Genomic DNA, 17896 nt, shown 5'->3' with positions numbered 1-17896 from the left:
GAGTGCCAGAGGTGGGGGAGGGGTGTTGCTTCCAGCCACCCTTGGTCCCACCTAGCCAAGCCCCAGCGGGGGCTTTACCTCAGAGTCTGCCTCCCTCCCGCGCCCCACCGTTCCTCTCGACCCCCTGCTCCGGATCCCCTCTTAATTCCTTCCAAATCCCCCGAACCTTTGTCACGACCCGGGCGCGGGCCATTCCTCGACCCCTGGATCCGAGGTGTGGCGGGGGCAGCTGTGCAGAGCGGGACAGATAGGGAGCGTTCACAGATGAAAGGCGCGTTGGAGATAAGCACAGGCAGGGAAATTGAGGCACAGAAAGAAGTGAAACGACAAGAGCAGCCTCACCCCCAAGTGTTCCCTGCGTCCCAGCGCCCCAGATGTCACCCCATTTCATGGAACGGGAAGCTGAGCCCGGGAAACGGGAGGCTGCTGCTGGAGCCGGGGCGGGCTGGGGAGCACGAGCCGATGCTGCCACCCGGAGTGCCAGAGGTGGGGGAGGGGTGTTGCTTCCAGCCACCCTTGGTCCCACCTAGCCAAGCCCCAGCGGGGGCTTTACCTCAGAGTCTGCCTCCCTCCCGCGCCCCACCGTTCCTCTCGACCCCCTGCTCCGGATCCCCTCTTAATTCCTTCCAAATCCCCCGAACCTTTGTCACGACCCGGGCGCGGGCCATTCCTCGACCCCTGGATCCGAGGTGTGGCGGGGGCAGCTGTGCAGAGCGGGACAGATAGGGAGCGTTCACAGATGAAAGGCGCGTTGGAGATAAGCACAGGCAGGGAAATTGAGGCACAGAAAGAAGTGAAACGACAAGAGCAGCCTCACCCCCAAGTGTTCCCTGCGTCCCAGCGCCCCAGATGTCACCCCATTTCATGGAACGGGAAGCTGAGCCCGGGAAACGGGAGGCTGCTGGCTGGAGCCGGGCGGGCTGGGGAGCACGAGCCGATGCTGCCACCCGGCGGCGACGCTCGGACGCTCGGACGCGAGGTTGCGGGCGCGGCAAGACCCGGGCGGGAGGGGGCGTGTCTCGGGCCGCTGGGGCCACGCCGGGTCCCGGGACTGCGAGGCGGACGGGGTGCCCCACCTGGCACAGGTTCCGGGGACCCCGCCCCCCCCGCGCCACCAGCCTCAGTCTCCGCCTCCGATAATGGGGCACATCCTCGGGAGCTGAGGAGTGTGGCGGGACTTAAGTAATGACCCCGCAGCGGCTGCTTCCTCCCGTCCCGGGGCCTCGGCGACCGCCCCAGACCTCACGCCTCGCGGACCACCACCCCCAACCCGCTCCCGGGTTCGAGGTCGGGCAGGCTCCCGAACCAGCCGGCCCGGCGTAGTGGGTCCAGGAGAGGAGAGGGTTATGGCTAGGGTGTGGGACGCATAGGTTAGTCCACTCACTCAGAGTGCTGCTCCGTGCCTCAGTTTCCCCGGGAGAACTGAATGTATAGCCGCACCTCTCCGGACACTGGGAACAGCGGCGCAGCGTCGTGCTGCCCCCTGCCGGCCGCGGGAGAAATGTCGGCGGAGCAGGTACCGCTGGGCTAGGTTTGAGGACGCCGCCAGCGTGACCTCCAGCGAGTCGCTCCCCGCTGGGGTCCGTCTCCGGGGGGGTCCCTGATTGGCTCCAAGGTTAGGGGAAATCTGGGGTGGAAGAGCTCTATGAATCCCCTCCCCGTGTGTGTGCGCACGCGCATGTGCAGGGACACACACACACACACACAGAGAGGCAGGCAGCAGGCCTGAGGTTCCTACCCAGCCTGGTTCCCCGGGGCTGATTCCAGGGCTCTGAGGTCCACTGACGCAGTTACCCCTACACTCAGCCCCGTCCCTCCTCCCAAATGGAATTGCAGCTCTCCGTCATCCTGAACGGGTGGTGGCCCGTGGCTGGCTCCAAGGGTCCCGCATCTGTTCGGATGGGGGAACCACTGGGTGGAAGTAGGGGGCGTAGCTCTGCTGGGAATGGGATTCTGGTACTCAGTGAATATGGCGACCTGCCAATGCCCAGGGGCAGAAGTCTCCGGAGTCATGATGCCCTGGGGACCCCGGATGAGTCTTAGGCCACCGTTAGGCTCAGTGGGGTTCAGTGGCCTCAGCCACTCTTCCCTGGGTGACCTCAGGCAAAGCTCTCAAGCTCTGCAACCTGGGTTTCCTCATCGCTACATGGGGACAACAGTAGCACGTACACCCCGTGGGGTTCTGACGCTTGAATGAGTTAACCCATGTGGAGGTGCTTGGACGGTGCCCGGCACGTGGCAGGCACTCAGTCACTGCAGGCTCAGCCTTGCATCTTCTGGCCCCTACCTGCCCCTCAACCTCATCACACACGTGAGCACCCTTATCCTCCTCTCCCTTGTCTTTCCTTCTGTTACTTAACACATCAAGCTAGCTCTGCCCCAGGGGCTTTGCACATGCTGCCCCTTCTGGCACAGTGGTCTTCCTCTGGTTCTATGTGGCCTCAGCATAAATGTCCTACATCAGAGGGGCGCTCACATTCCTCCCCCCACCCAAGCATACTCACTAGTGTTCTCTATCATATCACTGCTGTTCCCTTTGTGAGGCTGGGGACAAAATGTCATTATTTGTTTCTTGGGTAGCACCAGCCTATAAACTCCATGGGGACCATCTCTACATCTGCTTTGGTTCCTGCTCTATTCCCAAGATAAGAGGGAGAGAACCTGGCATATCGTAAGGGCTCAATAAGCAATTATGGCGTGAAAGATTTTCCAGGATGCAGCTATAATCGTGACTGCAGTGCTGTGAGCTGTGGAGAGCATGGACCTGACATCGACTCCTTTGAACCTTGAGTTTGGACTCAAACACCATCTCCCACATCAACCACACCCCATTCTCGCACACTTTCTCCTGCCTCATTCTTGCATCTTTTGCTGGCTTCACTGTTAAGTGTTTCCAGCAAGTCCTACTGAGGAGACCCTGAACGTGTGTTGGGCCCTGTCTAGATAAGCAGCAAGTGCTCATCTACTGGGCTTCGCACAGCCTAGTGAAATGGTGCTACTAGACTCGTTGCACAGATGAGGACACTGAGGTAGAGAAGGAAGTGCTTGGCCAAAGTCACACAGTTGGTCAAGCTGGGATGCGAACCCAGGCCCATCGGGCTCAGAGCTCAGCATGTCTCGGCATCTAGGGAGGCAGAGCCTGGGCTTCACGGAGTGAAGTATACAGGGTTAACCATTCACTTCCTGCTGCTGGGAGCCCCAGTCTAATGGGGGGACACTGAGTGTGGCAAGAGGACAGGAGGCTGTGAGGAAGGAAGGTGCTGATGGGAGAAAACCCAGGGGAGGTGAGGTAGGTGAGGAGGGCCTCAAAAGGAAGGGAGGTGTGGTGGACAGAATCCCTAATGGCCCCCCTGCAGGTCCTGCCCTAATCCCAGAGTCTGTGAATATGATGAGATCTAGTGCCCATGATGATCTTGCGTTACATGGCAAAAGATGTGATACGTTTACTAATCAGCTGACTTTAAGTTCATCAAAAAGAGGATCATCCCAGTGGGCTGAGTTAATCGCATGAGCCCTTTAAGAACAGAGAATTTTCTCTGGCTTGTAGCAAAAGGGCAGTCAGAGAGATTCGAAGCACAAGAAGCGTTTGACGCGCCATTGCTAGCTTTCCTCGTGACGAGGAATTCAGGTTACCTCTGAGGGCTGAGAGTTCTTAGAACTGGAGAAAGAATAGAGACGGATGCCCCATCTACTGCAGGAAGGCCCCTTGGGCTGGATGAGGTGCAGAGGAAAGGGGCTGTGACCTTCAAGGTTGGGCTCAGAATGGAAGAGGGAAGGGGGGAGGACTAGAGTTTGGCATTGGGAGGACATCTGGGCCAGTCCTTGGAGAGTTACATGGACATGATCCATCACATGGAAGTTCATCCAATGCCCGAGGATAGCCACCATTCAGGAGAAGGCCACCAGCTTACCCAGGCGGTGGAGCTACTGTTAGGTTGACCAACTGTCCTGGCTTGCCCAGGACAGAGGGGGTCCCCAGGAGGAGAGATTTTCAGTTCTAAGTCCAGATAGTAGTCCCAGGCAAACTGAGCCAAGTTGGTGACCCTAGTTTGAGCGGCTCTTTTTCTCATTGCTGTGGAGTAAGAACCTTCCATCAGCAGCTGCCAGGACACAATCCATGAATTTTCTAGTGGAAGGATGTCTGCCTAGGGCCCAGGACTTTTCACTCCCTATCCACCTTCTCCTCAGAATACTCAGAAGCCCCACAGGTCAGAAGGTGGGGGCAGTGATGGACAATCAGTATGGAAAGAAAAGTCCCCATATCAGCCCCCATATCAGCCCCCATATCAGTCCCCATATCAGTCCCCATATCAGTACTTGGGTGGGAGCAGACAGCTGGGAAAATAACCTCCATTGTATTACATGTCACAACTTGCAGAAGGCAGTCAAAGCCATACTCAGAGGCAAATGCATTGCTTTCATCACTAAAAGGAAAAATGAAAATAAGTGAACCAAGTTTTGAGGTTAAGAATTTTTATAAGTAATGTATTAGTTCAGGATTCAGCAAACTTTTTCTGAAAAGGACCAGATAGTAAACATTTTAGGCGTTGCCAGGCCACATGCAGTCTCTATCACATAGTCTTCTTTGATTTATTAATTTTTTACAACTCTTTAAAAATGTAACAACCATTCTTAGCTTGGAGATTTGGCCCCCAGCCATAGCTTGCTGACCCCTGTAATAGTCAGGACTTTTTCCATTGCAAATGACAGAAGCCAAGCTGTAAGCAATAAAAAAGGGAAACCATTGATTCACATAACTGAAGAGCCTAAGGGCAGGCAGTGTGACTTCAGGCATAGCTGGAGCCAAGGCTCAAACAAAATTACCAGTGGTTTTTGTCTCTCTTTCTGTCAATTTTGCTTACCTAGAAATAAGCAGGCCGTCTTATGCAGTGGCCCCTCACTGCTCCAGGGCTCTGCCTTGCAGGTTGACAATAATAAGATGGCAGGCCGTCTCTATGCAGTGGCCCCTCACTGCTCCAGGGTTCTGCCTTGCGGGTTGACAACCACAGAAAAAGAGAGCTTCTCTCTCCCAGGTTCCAACAAAATTCCAAGACTGACTGTCATTGCCTTTGACTGGCCTGGCTTGGGTCACATGACTATCCTTTAGCTGGCCACTGTGTCTGGGGAGGGAAGAACCGGCCTAGGATTTTGGAGCCCCGGTTGGGGTCATTGCCATCCTGATTACATAGACAGAAAAGAGCAGCAGTGGCTCCATGAGAAAAATGGAAGAAGGGAGTAAATGTTGGGCAGGAAAAATAACCAGTGTCCACTGCACACTTAAAGCTCTGTGTTTAACAAACACTTATATAGCACAGCCTCTGTCATTAACTCATTTACTTTTTTTTTTCCCTTAATTTATTTATTTGTTTTTTTGGCTGCATTGGGTCTTTGTTGCTGCCTGCGGGCGAGCGGGGGCTACTCTTCGTTGCGGTGCACGGGCTTCTCATTGCGGTGGCTTCTCTTGTTGCGGAGCACAGGCTCTAGGCACGCAGGCTTCAGTAGTTGTGGCATGTGAGCTCAGTAGTTGTGGTTTGCAGGCTCTAGAGCTCAGGCTCAGTAGTTGTAGCCCACGGGCTTTGTTGCTCTGCGGCATGTGGGATCTTCCCGGACCAGCGTTCAAACCCCTGTCCCCTGCATTGGCAGGCGGATTCTTAACCACTGAGCCACCAGGGAAGCCCTCATTTACTCTTCACTGCAGCCCTGTGAGGGAGGTTTTATTATCACCCGCATTTACAGGTGAGGAAACTGAGGCATAGAGCGGCCCTGCTCAGGGACTTGAGGGTGATCCAATATTGGAAAATTACTATAGCATGTTCCATCTGTAAGTCAAAGAAGAAAGGCCACAGGCTCATCTCCAAGGATGCCAAAGAAGCATTGAGAAAAACTGAAGACTCCTTCCTGGTTTGAAGAAACAAGCATATAGCAAACAGAACTCTTAGAAAACTTGGACCAGAAGCTGCCTCCTTAGCATGACAGGCTTCACCATCTCTCTGTTGCTCTCTCTCCAAGGCCAGCTTTTTAAGCCCTTCATATTCTGGCCTCTTGACTTGTGCCCCTAGAGCCATTCAGCCTGGAGTCCAGGAAAGCGTCTATGGTCCACAGTTTGATCCTACCTCTCTGCCTTTTCCAATCTGTTCCATGCTGTTCCCCACCTGGAATCCCTTTCCCTCTCTTTTCCACAACTATTTACAGCCTGACTCCGACCATTGACCTCCTGAACCCTTAGGCTGGGTCAGGCCATAAAGGGCACCAAAAGCCAGACCAAGACCTTGGACCTTGTCCCAGACAAGGACCAAACACTATGCACTCAGGTGCCTGAGTAAGCTGGGGTTTCTCAACGGTGGCGCCATGGACATTCGAGGCTGGCGGGAGGTTGCTGTGCTGGGCACTGTAGAATATTTAGCAGCATCCCTGGCATCCACCCACTAGAAGCTTAGAGCACTCCTACCCCGTTGTGACAGCCCAAAGTGTTTCCAGACATTCTAATGAGAACCAGGGGTCTAAGCTACAAGGTGTGGACTTTTTGGTATGGACAATGCAGGTTCTGTCCATCCTGTTGCTCGGATGGACAGCTCTGTCCATCCCCAGGACATGGCTGAGTCAGCCAGGCTCAAATGGGCATAGGCACATTTGAGCTCCCGCTTGGCAGAAAAGTCCAAATAAGCAATTTCCTTTTAAGCCAGTGACACAGCATCTGCATTCCCTCTGCCCACATTCCACTGATGCTGGCCTGTCTCTGGCCACACTCAGCTACAAGGGGCAGGGAACCCTGGTCGTGGGCTGGGCTGCTGTCCGGGGCCAGCTCCCAATTTATGGGACAGGTGGGTACACAGACCCAGACCAGGGGAGAAGGGAACAAAGGGTTTTGGAGGACAAACGGCAGTCCCTCACACCCCTTACACTCTGGTCCCCACCGCGGTCCTCTCCATACCCATTGCCTGACATGCTCCCATGCTACTCATCAGATTACTATGGACCCTTCTAGGCCTTTGGTCTAGAGGGTGCAGCCCGAGCCCCTTAGCTTAGTGCAGGAGACCTGACCTGACCAGTCATCCACTGATCCTACGTGAGCCACTCAAAACACCAGGAGTCCTACAGCCTGATCAATCCTCTGGTTTTCGTGGTGTTCTCTCTTCTTCAAGAGCTCCTCCCCACTGTACCAGTTCTGCTTAGGTTTGACTGCCTATTACAGCAAAACTCAAAACTGTAGTGCTTAAACAAGATAAATGTGTGTTTTTTCTTTCCCATAAACGAAGTCCAGATGTAGGCAAACTAGGGCTGGTATAAAGGCCACACATGTCATCATGGACTCAGGGTCCTGACAGCTCATTGCTCTGCCTTCCTGAGCATGTGTTCCTTCACCTCAGACTCCAGGATGGCTGCTTGAGCTCTGCCATCACATCTGCTTTCCAGGTTGCTGGATGGAAAAAGAGCCAAAGAAGGGCATGCCTCTTCCCATGCCTGGACACTCCCTCTTACTTCTCATTGGCCAGAACTTGATCACATGGTCATACCTAGCTGCAAGGGAGGTGGGAAGTGTAATCTTTCAGCTGAGCCGCACTAGGCCCAGGTGAAATTGGAGCTCTGTTACTAAGGCAGGTGGAGAGAAGGATACTGGGGCACACCATCACCAACTTCTCCCCACCCCATGATCTACTCAGATGCCCCCTTCCTGGATCCACCCAGCCTGTGGGCAACCGATTGTCCAGACGTTCCTCTCTCGGGGCTCAGCTGGACCCCAGCCTGCAACTGGATCCAGAAGGTCTGTGCTGAAGGAATAAAGGAGCAAGTGGACACCCCCACCTCCCCACCCCCAGTCACCCCTGTTCATGAGAAGAGGGGTGAGTCAGACCCACCCCCGGCTGATCTGGACAAAGCCGCTGACACAGGGCCGGGAGGGGCAGGCAGGCGAGGCCTCATTGTCTAAACACTTTGATGTCTCCGGGTCGTCACTCTGCCACTGCATTTAACGTCATGCATTTTTCATGCCTCTTAAGCCAAGTGTATTCTTTAGAAAACAGGTCTGAGTCACTCACTTTCCCAGCCTCTCAGAGAATGACTGGCCAATCATTTGGCAGAGGGGGAAGCTCGTTGCTGAACCAGAGGCTCATCCTTAAGAAGCTGGATTAACTCTGTCTGAAATGTAATTGCATCTGTAGCCATAATCCTATTTGCCAGGTGGATCTCCTAAAAGCAATGAGGTGTCTCTTCTTTGTCTCGGGCACCAAGAGCCAGGGCACCAGGGCCGACCACTGACCGCAGCGATGCCTGGGAACCTGCATTCTTACCCCGCACCCCATGTGACTCATGAATAACAAAGACTTTGACTCATGACCAGAGTATTTGGATGGAGCCCCTTGCTTTAAGGGTGGGAAGCCTGAGACTCAGGGACCGCCAGGGTCACCCAGTGGCCAAGCAAGGATTGGAGCCCGAGTGCGCTGCCCCAGCACCCAGTACTCTGAGCTCTTATGGTAAGGGGTGCCCAGGGCTTCTTGCAGTGCCCCCGCTCCCGTAGCTGCAGCCGGCAGAGCCAGCATCCAGCCCTGGGGCTGGGGTCCCTGGCCTGGCCACATGGACTTCCTTGCCTGCAGCCATCCCACTATGCAGGGCCCTGGGGAGGTGGGCACACAGATCCAGTCTCCATGGAGGCCCCTCACCTTGGCCTGAGATGCACACAGGCCACCAGAGGCAGCACCCAGGGCGTCAGGGCAGTCTCCAGTCCTGCCCCAGAGAACGCCTTGGGATCTGAAAAGCTCCGGCCCTCATTTTGCTGAGCTGTGAAATGAGAGGTTGTCACCAATGCTGAGGCCTTGGCCAGCACTGATGCCCTGAGACCCCTTATCACTGGTGGTGTCCCCATACGGTGAATGAATGAATGACTGGGTGAATGAACAAATGAAAGAGGTGATGGGCCCGCCTTGGCCTGCCAAGCCCTGCTTCTCTCCTCAGCACCTGTCACGTTGCCCCCCACAGCTGGGTCACCCCCCAACCCGGTCGCCCCCACCCCCACCCCGGCGCAGTGGGGGTGGGTGGGTCCTTGGAGGGGCCCCTCACAGCTGGCTCCCAGGTTCATGGTGAGCAAGCAGAAAGTGGGGGGGTAGGGGACAGATGGAGCCTGCGGGCACCAGGCTCTGTGACCCTGAGCATCAGTTTCCCCATCCATGAAACGCTCGCTGCCTCCTTGGTTGTCATCCTGCATGGCGCCCGGCACACACTAAGTGCCCCCATAGACAACAGGCTTCTTGCCTGTGAATGGCACTGATTGCAAACACTAGGACATCTCCAGGGTGCTCGTAATATGGAAACTGCTCTGCTCTGTGACCCCTCGTCTTTTGAGGAACTGTGCCCAAGAGAGGGAGCAAGTGGGTACATAGGGATGGCAGACCTGCCCACACCCTCCTCCTCCAGGTGGGCAGCTGGGACCCCTGTGGAGGGACAGGGCAGATCCAGGCCAGGGCCCAGGAAAGTGGGCCCTGCTGCCATACCACCACCCAGAACATGGGGGACGGCAGCTCCTGCATCCCACTGCATTTCCCTTCCCACTATTTTCAAGCCTCTTGAGCCACCTTAGCGCTCCGGGTGCCTCTGCCCTCCCTGCCTGGTGGGTGGTGGATGTTAAATGGATGCCAAAGCACCTGGGCTTGGGGACCACTCTCAGCCTCCCTCCTCCTCCCCTCTGTACACCTGCACATCTTCTCTGTGTATGCTTCTCGGTTATTTTTCTAAATTTTTTTGGCCATGCCACAGGGCATGCAGGATCTGAGTTCCCTGACCAGTTATCAAACCCGCGCCCCCCGCAGTGGAACCACTAGACCACCAGGGAAGTCCTCTCCTCACCTTCTCTGGTGCTGGTCCTTCCGCTTGTAAGACTGTTTCTTGGACTGTCTGCCTGGCTCATCCTTCAGGGCTCAGCAATGGCTGCCCTCCTCCGGGAAGCCTTCCCTGAACATCCCCATCTGGGGCTGGCTTCCTTGGGGCTCCCATGGCTCCCTAGGCTCCTGTCTGTTTGTGTAGCATCTCCCCTGGAGGGCAGAGCTACCTGATTTCTTCCTGGGGGCTGGGACTTTTAAGACATTCTCCCCAGAAACTGGAGGAAACATGGGAAAGATTTTAGGGAGTGGGAATCAGCGTGATGCAAATGAACGTGCCTCGGACACGCATATCTAACTGATTTCCTGGCCAGGTCAAGTGTCTAAACGTGGCCTTCTCTCACAGCCGGGCCAGGAGGAACTAGAGCCTGACCCAGGAGAGAAAAGTACTGAAAGCTCGCAGCGGATGCTGGGTGGGCTTGTAGTTGAATTATACTGGATCTTCGGTCCTGCCTATGAGGACAGCTGGGGCCCTGTGGGCCACTGGGTTATTAAAGCAAATAAATTCCTGCAATGCTGTGGTTGATGGGGTCCACCTGGCGGACGCATCTTTCTCTGGCCAGGGAAAGGGGCTTTTCGGGTCAAGCTTTTGAGAGCCCAGACTTTATGAGGCCCTGAAACTCCCATCATCCCCCCCGCCCCCCACACCGTTGCCTGTGCCCCAGGCACACGTGGAGGAGGCCAGAGATGGGGGCACGAGCTGAGGGGCCTGCTGTTCCAACCTAGCAGGGAGACCGTGGTGAGTTTCCAGCCTCTCTGGGCACAGCGTCCTCACTCATTTGGGCCAGAGGCTCATTCACAGGCACTGGTGACAGCAGCAGGAGAAGGGGGGCCACCAACTGTGTTGGATGGGCAGGCCATGCTGTCCAGAGCCCGGGGGTCCAGAAAGAAATCAGGTGGCTCTGCCCTCCATCTTAGTTCCCAACCAGGGATCGAGCCCGTGCCCCCTGCAGTGGAAGCGCCGAGTCCTTGCCGAGCCTTGAAAGATGAACGGGCAGACAGTCCAAGAAACAATCTTCTGGGGCGAGGGACCAGCCTGAGTGAAGGCACAGAGACAAGCATGAACGAGCCTCTCGGTGGAGCGTGGGGACCAAAGGCATTGGCTCCACTGCAGTGCTGGGCGAGCGGCTTCCTTTCAGAAGCTTCAGGGTTCTGATCTGTAAAATGGGGTGACAATGCCTGCCTGCCCCCAACAGACCCTGCAGGCACCTCCCTGAGGTTCCCGGGAGCACAGTCCTGCAACCCACCCTCGGCAAACCCACTTGCACTGAGCCCCCAGCCCCAGCTCCCACCACCCCCTGCAGCCACACAGATGGTCCTCAGGGACCCCTCGTGCTCTATTTTAAACACACTGCCTAGATCTCCTGCCCCCAGACCTTCACCAGAAGACTCCTGAAACTCCTCTTCAGCCCATGAAGGGGCTGGCACCTCCTCCAGGGAGCCCTCCTGGTTGTCCCAGGTAGCCTTTAGATGCTCCCTCCCCTTGGCTCCCCACAGCCCCTTTGCTCTCCCATCTCAACCTGGATCCCGCTGTGCTGTCTGTCTCTGTTTCTCCAGGAGAAGCCTCTGGGCAGATCTGGGATGATGATTTGTCTGTACTCTGCACTTGTCAAGTCCAGAGTGGTGCCTGGGCCATGACTACTGTGGGCTGCCCAGTGGTGACTGCTGCGAAGCCTTCTTTGGCAAGTGGAGGTGGAGGTGGTGATGGTGATGGTGACGATGGTGGAGGTGATGGTGGTATTTTAGAGACTAAAAAGATGGGAAGTGTCTTCTCTACCCACTGGGTCCGGTTTTGAACCTGGATTTGCCCTTACGTGTTACAGTCCCTAGATAAGACCTGCCCACTTCAGCCTCAGTTTTCCATGGTGGGGTATTAGGTGTCTCAGTTACTCAGATACAGGCTGGGGGTCCCACAGTTCAACTCAGTTCTGACACTATCTACCCAGAGGTGGTGTCAGAGCCCCCAGGTTAAGGGCTCAGTCCTACAAGACTGCTTCCCACCCTTCAGAGGCCAGTTGTAAGTCCAGGTTGTCACCTGTGCTTCTGCCCTGCTGCTTATAAATTGGAGGCTCTGACGCCCCCCTCCTCAGGTTGGATTAATTTGCTAGTGCGGCTCCCAGGACTCAGAGAAACATTTCATTTACTAGATTACTGGTTTATTATAAAGGGATAAAACCCAAGAACATCCAGGTGGAAGAGATGCACAGCGCGAGGTGTGAGGAGAGGCACAGAGCTTTCACGCCCTCCTCAGCCGCGCCCACCCAGCACCTCTGTGGCTTCGTCAGCCCAGAAGATCTCAGAACCCCTTGCTTTCTGAATTTTTATGGAGGCTTTATTACCTTGGCACGATTGATTAAGTTATTGGCCATCGGCGACCGAGTCAACCTCCAGCCTCTCTCCCCTCCCCGGAGGTCGGGGATGGGGAGGTAGGACTAAAAGTTCCAAGCCTTTAATCATTTGGTTGCGTGACCAGCCCCCATTCTTTGGTGCTTACCAGGAGTCGCCTCATCAACATAACAAAAGACACCTTTCTCACCCTCTGCACTCAGGACATTCCAAAAGTTTTAAGAGCTCCAGTGCCAGAAGTGGGGACGCGATGAAGACCAAACTTGTATTTCTTACAGTAAATCTCAATATCACCCTTCCCAGATCCGCCCCTCAGCTCTGGGCTGCCGGGGCCTCTTTGCTATCCTCCATGGGTTGAGTCAGGATCAGGGCTGGGTGACTGCCGCTGGCACCCCCTACGCACGGAGGGCTGCCCAAGCCTGCAACTCCAGCGTACCCGGCCTGGAAGGGTGGCCCCGGCCTGGGGGCTGAGGCGGGTGTAAGGAAGTGGGTCCCTGGGGTGAGAGCGCTGGTGACACCTCCCGTCCCGGCCTCATCTGCACCGTGGAGATAGTTAACAACACGAGGTCGCTGTCCCCTCCCCCATCCCGTCCAATGTGCTTCCCGCCCTCGTCCCCCAGGACTCACGTGGACAGGTCTTTGTCCCCAGACAGCCCCTGGCCTCCCGCCCTTGACCTTGGGGGTCCGTCCAGTTCTGGCTTCCTCCAGAGTCCCCGACAACCCCACCGTGTTCCCACCAGAGGGCGCTTTGCAGCCGGGAAATGATGGGCCCGTGGAACTGGCAGTGCTTAAAGAAGGGCGCTGGGTGGACAGGCACCGCAGAGCTGTGACCCCTGCAGGCCCCTCCCTGGTGGTGCTGCCTGGGGGGCTGCGAGGAGGACATCTGAGGGTCTGGAAAGGGCTCAGGCACAACAACCCCCCAGGCGGGGAGACTGAGGCCGAGACGGCCGCGAGAAGTAGTGGGAAAAGCATTTGAATGTAGGGTCCCCGTGGGGCTAAGGGGCTCCATAAGGCCCCAGAATTGCCCTCTTGGGGGGCCGAGGACCCTGAATGGGACACAGCAGAGGCCAGCGCGGCCGACAGTCTGGGTAAGCGTGGGAAGGATGGATTGCATTCTGTGCGGCCATTCATTGCTGGTGGACACCGGCGTGTTCCCACGGTCTGGCCGCCGTGACCGGTGCTGCGTGCGGGCGTCGGAGGGAGACCCAGCTCTCACGTTCCTGGGATACACCCAGGACTGGGATTATCGGGTCATACACGATGTTTCATTTTTGAGGAACCACCAAACTGTTGTCCACAGCGATGGCACCGGCTACCCCCACCCCCAGCGCGTTCCACTCTCTCCTCCTTGTTATTTCCCTTCTGTTTTATTGTTGTCATTATTTTTAGCCCCCCAGTGATGAGAAGGGGTATCTCGTTCATTGTGCTTCATGCACTTTTATGGCTGTATAATAGCCTGTGTGCTTCCCTCAGGAGCTCAGGGTCAGGAGGGAGACACCCTAAAGCCAACTGACACCCCCGGCGTCAAGGAAGGACACAGAGGCAGCGGGTTGGGGAGAAATCCGTACTTCCAGGAAGCGTCCAGAGGGACAAGGCGAGCTGACCATCAGGGCAAGCGTGGAGTCTAGTGTGCTCCAGGCGGTGGTGGGCCACACACACGCAGACATGCACACGCACGCACACAGAGACGCCCTCACGGACACACCCACACACGCAGACACACATTCGCACACACGGAGACACACACAGACACACACACACAGATACACGCACACACACAGACACGCACTCACAGAGACACACACACAGACACACACCCTCACCCTCTGAGGACTGACTGTGCTGTCATCACAGCTCACTCACTCAGCCATATGTCAACCGACAGGGATCTTTTTGAGGCCTACTATGTACCAAGTTTTGTGCTAAAAGTTTTGGGGGGTACAGAAATAAGAAATTTAACTCCTTCCCCTTGAAAAAAAAAAAAAATGGAGCCAAGTCTGGCAGGAGATATAAGACCCAGTTAGAGGTGCACAAACCTCCCTTCTCAGTGCTGGGAAGGGCTCGGACACCAGAGAGCTCGGCAAGCAGATCCCAGAGGACTTCCTGAGGCAGCGTTGCTGGCCGAGTGAGGCTGAGGCTTCGGCCAGCAGCGCTGCTGGCGCAGGGTATGGGGCATGCAAGGCCCTGGGGTGACTCTCAGCCTAAAGGAGGCTGTGTGGCTGGGGGCCTGAGTGAGGGCTGAGGGCGGTGGGCACAGCAGTCAGCGGGCAGGGCCTGAGGCCTGGGAGGGAGCTGGTCCTCGGCCAGGGGGCGGGCGGGTGGGAAGGTCTCCCCAGTGAGCAGAGCTCAGGGAAGGGCAGTTCCGCTCTTGAGACTTTTTGCTCTCATCTCCTTGCATCCGGTTCAGGGGGCTGGTCCACAGGCCTGGAGGCGGGGCCGTGTCCTGTCTCCTAGAGCAAGCCCTGGGGTCGCAGAGGTAGGGGGTCATCAGCTGGAGTACCCAACCGCCAGCTGCCAGGACCCTCACCCCAGCCTTTGGGCTGGATGGAGAGCAGCAGATGAGCACACTGGGTGTGGTGTGTGCACTAGAGGAAGTGCACAGGGGCTGGGGGACAACCAGAGCTGCGCCTGCAGGGAGGGGATGCCTGGAGGGGTGGGCGGGGAGGACCCACACAGTCCCACAGCGGGGACCAAAACAGGCAGGTTGCAGCACAGGTCTGAGCCTATGTGGGTGGGGTGGCCGCAGAGGGGCTGCCGGCACAGGAACACCCCGACAGGAGGGAGAGGGGTGTAGCCCACGGGAGGCCACGGCAGCTGAGACCAGGGGAGGCGGCCTTGAAGGGACCTGTAGGCGAGCCCACAGCCAGCATAAAGGCCCTGCGGTCTGTAGGAAGCGGCTCAGCACAGCCCGAGGGCAAGGCTGCAAGAGAGGCGCAAATGTGAGGCTGAGATTTTTCTAAAGTCCCCCCAGCTCACCCCCAAGGCAGGGTCCCAGGGCCCCTCGTCATTTCCAGGCTGAAAGGAATTAGTCGGATTCAACTGGAGGCACCTCCTCTGGGAATGTGGCGCCTTGAATCACAGCGCCTGGTGGAGGGTTCACTCCAGGACACGCTGCCTTCTGAGTTCCGGCTTCCTGTGTGGCAGGGACGGGGTGGGGGGGTCTGGCCCAGGGCCACCCCTCCCCAGGCCAGAGCATTGTCCGCCCTGTGGCCGGAAGCGGCTCCTGCCCAGGGCAGGCGGGGGCTTGGGGACTGCGAACCTGGCTCTGCGTCTGCGCAGAGGCCGCCCTGACCCCCATCACCCTCTGCTCACTGGCCTGGATAGCGGGGCTGGGGGAGGGCAACCCACCCCGGCTCCCACCCAGGGCCGCCTCCAACTAAATTGAGGGGGCTGGACGTGGCTGGCGGGCGGGGGGCCCTGCCTCCAGCATGGCCTCCCAGGCTGGGGCCCCCTCCCTGTCCCTGCATCCTCTCAACTCTCCCCGCGACCATCTAGTCACCCAGCTGGGGGGTGACCACCCCATTATTGGCCCGTACTGCAGATGGTCACCTCTCGGCCAAGGCAAAGGGGAGAAAGCCAGAAGGGAGAAAAGCCAAGACCTAATTTACAAGTGAAACGACTCCAGGGATGGCCTCGGCCCCCTCCCCCAAAGGAAAATAATCCTGCTGTTCGGTTCCCACCAAGGCCCTATAGCCTCAGAGGCTTCAGTTTCTGGCCCCAAGGGACATGGACCTTAGACTCCGGGCACAGGGACTGGTGGCTGGGCCGGTGCGGAAGTCAAACCTGGGAAGCCACAGTGTCCCCTGGACCCCATGGCGCCCACCCTGGGCTAGGGTTTCAGGGGCCGAGACACCCCGCCTGGCCGAGCATCCTTGAGGAAAGATGGCTACGTCCGGCGGGCAAAACGGAATCCACTTGTTCATAGTCGAATTCGTATCTAATGCTCTGGCTCTAGCAGACCCGTGATCTTGGTCAACAGGGTAACCTGAGTCCGCTCAGAGCGCTCTTTCTCCAGCGGCATCTCTCTCCTTCAACGTCACCGTCAGCAGCGCCCAGCCTCGGACACCCTCTGTCCAGGCAGGCAGCCTCCGGGGTCTTCCTTCCAGCCAGGTCCCCCTGGGCCACCCATGCCTCGATCGCTGCACATCCCTCTTGGGGCATCTGCAAGAGCGGACCTGCTCTCGTGGCCACTGCAGGACCGCCTCACCTCACCTTCACCAAAGCCGGGAGCAGCACGTGGCTCTGCCCACTGCGATCTCAGGGCAGCGGGCACAGGCCAGCCTCGCCAAACCCTCAGAGCCCAGCCCGGCCCTGTCCTGAGGGTCTGCACCCCCTTTAGGTCCAACCCCCCTGGAGGCCCGCCGCCGTGCCAGGTCAGCGTCACTGGCTCATCATCTCCCCAGAGCCGTTGTTTGGGATGTGAACTCATGTTGGCTGGGGCTCTGGCTTCTAGAAGCGCCTTTTCTTGTTTTTCTTTCAAAAATGTGGTCTCAGCCATGCTTTTCAAAGTCTATTTTAGTGTCAAAAGCTGGACAGAATCCGTTGTCCTTCCCTGAGAGATCTCCCTTCTCTCTGCTGCTGCCTGGCAGGGTGTGGGGGGTTGGAGTGCCAAAGCTGGGGAGAAACACACCCCCACCAGGCAAGTAGGACCAGGCTCATTTGTCAGAGAGGTCTTCAGGTCCGATTCAATGATCAGGTCAGAACTGTGCTCTGAGTGAGCATCTGAGAGCCTGGCACACGCTTCTCCCATAACCTTCCGTGGCTCCCTGTTGCCCTCCAAGCCTCCCACCTGCTCCCTCCTCCCCAGGCACCCGGGAGCCCTGCCTCTGCTGACGGAGGGCCCAGAGCCCCATCAACACAAATTCACAGGGCCAGCTTCAAACGACTTTCTCAGCTCCTTGGCTTCAGAAGGGCCATGGACCCACCTGTCCTGCCCGCTCCTCACGGCCTCCTTCCCACCTGTTCTCCCCTACACCACCTTCTCTTGATTGACCCTATTCAGCTTCAGCTCTCACCTGTGAGGCCCCCTCCTCCAGGCAGCCTCTCTGAATAGCACTCCGCCGCGCCTCCCGCCCCACCCCCCACCGCCAGGCTCTCACGGCCCCAGGACTTTTTCCATCACCCCCGCCTCTTGGCTAGACTGAGTTCCTTGGGACAGAGGCCTGGGATGCCATTTGCAGGGCATTCTCTCCGAAGAGAGGGGACAGCTCAGGGGTGGGGAGCGGGGAGTACTTCCTGCCTCCTGTACTCAGGAGCCTGGGGGCCAGGCTGGGTGGAGGGGAGGCCTTGACAACGCTGTGAGACTGGGAGCAAGGATTTGAGCCCAAGCTGAGGGCGTGAGCGTCCCGTGCCCCGCTGGCATTTTTCCCGAGGGCAGAATTCCATGTCTTTCGGGGGTGGGGGCTGAGGAGCCTGAAGGAAGGAGTCAGGGGTCACCTCGCCCAGAAGGGATTTGGGGGTACAACCGAGATGCCACAGGACGTGGGATGAAAAGTAGAGGTAAAAGATGAAAGGAAAGCACGGGCAAGAAGGTAGGTCTAAGTGGAGCCAGAGGTGAGCTCCCAGCTTTTGTTCAAATCTCCCCAGCAGCCAAGGCAAGAAGGGAAAGTGGCGGTTTCCACAAGTCACTCCTCTGTGGTTAGGGTTGGAAGGTGTCAGGTCTCAACCCAAGTCGGGCTGCC

This window comes from Lipotes vexillifer, unplaced genomic scaffold (genome assembly GCF_000442215.2).
Source record: "Lipotes vexillifer unplaced genomic scaffold, Lipotes_vexillifer_v1.1 scaffold382, whole genome shotgun sequence".
In the NCBI taxonomy this organism is placed as follows: Eukaryota; Metazoa; Chordata; class Mammalia; order Artiodactyla; family Lipotidae; genus Lipotes; species Lipotes vexillifer.
Note: the sequence above shows the minus strand (reverse complement) of the source record.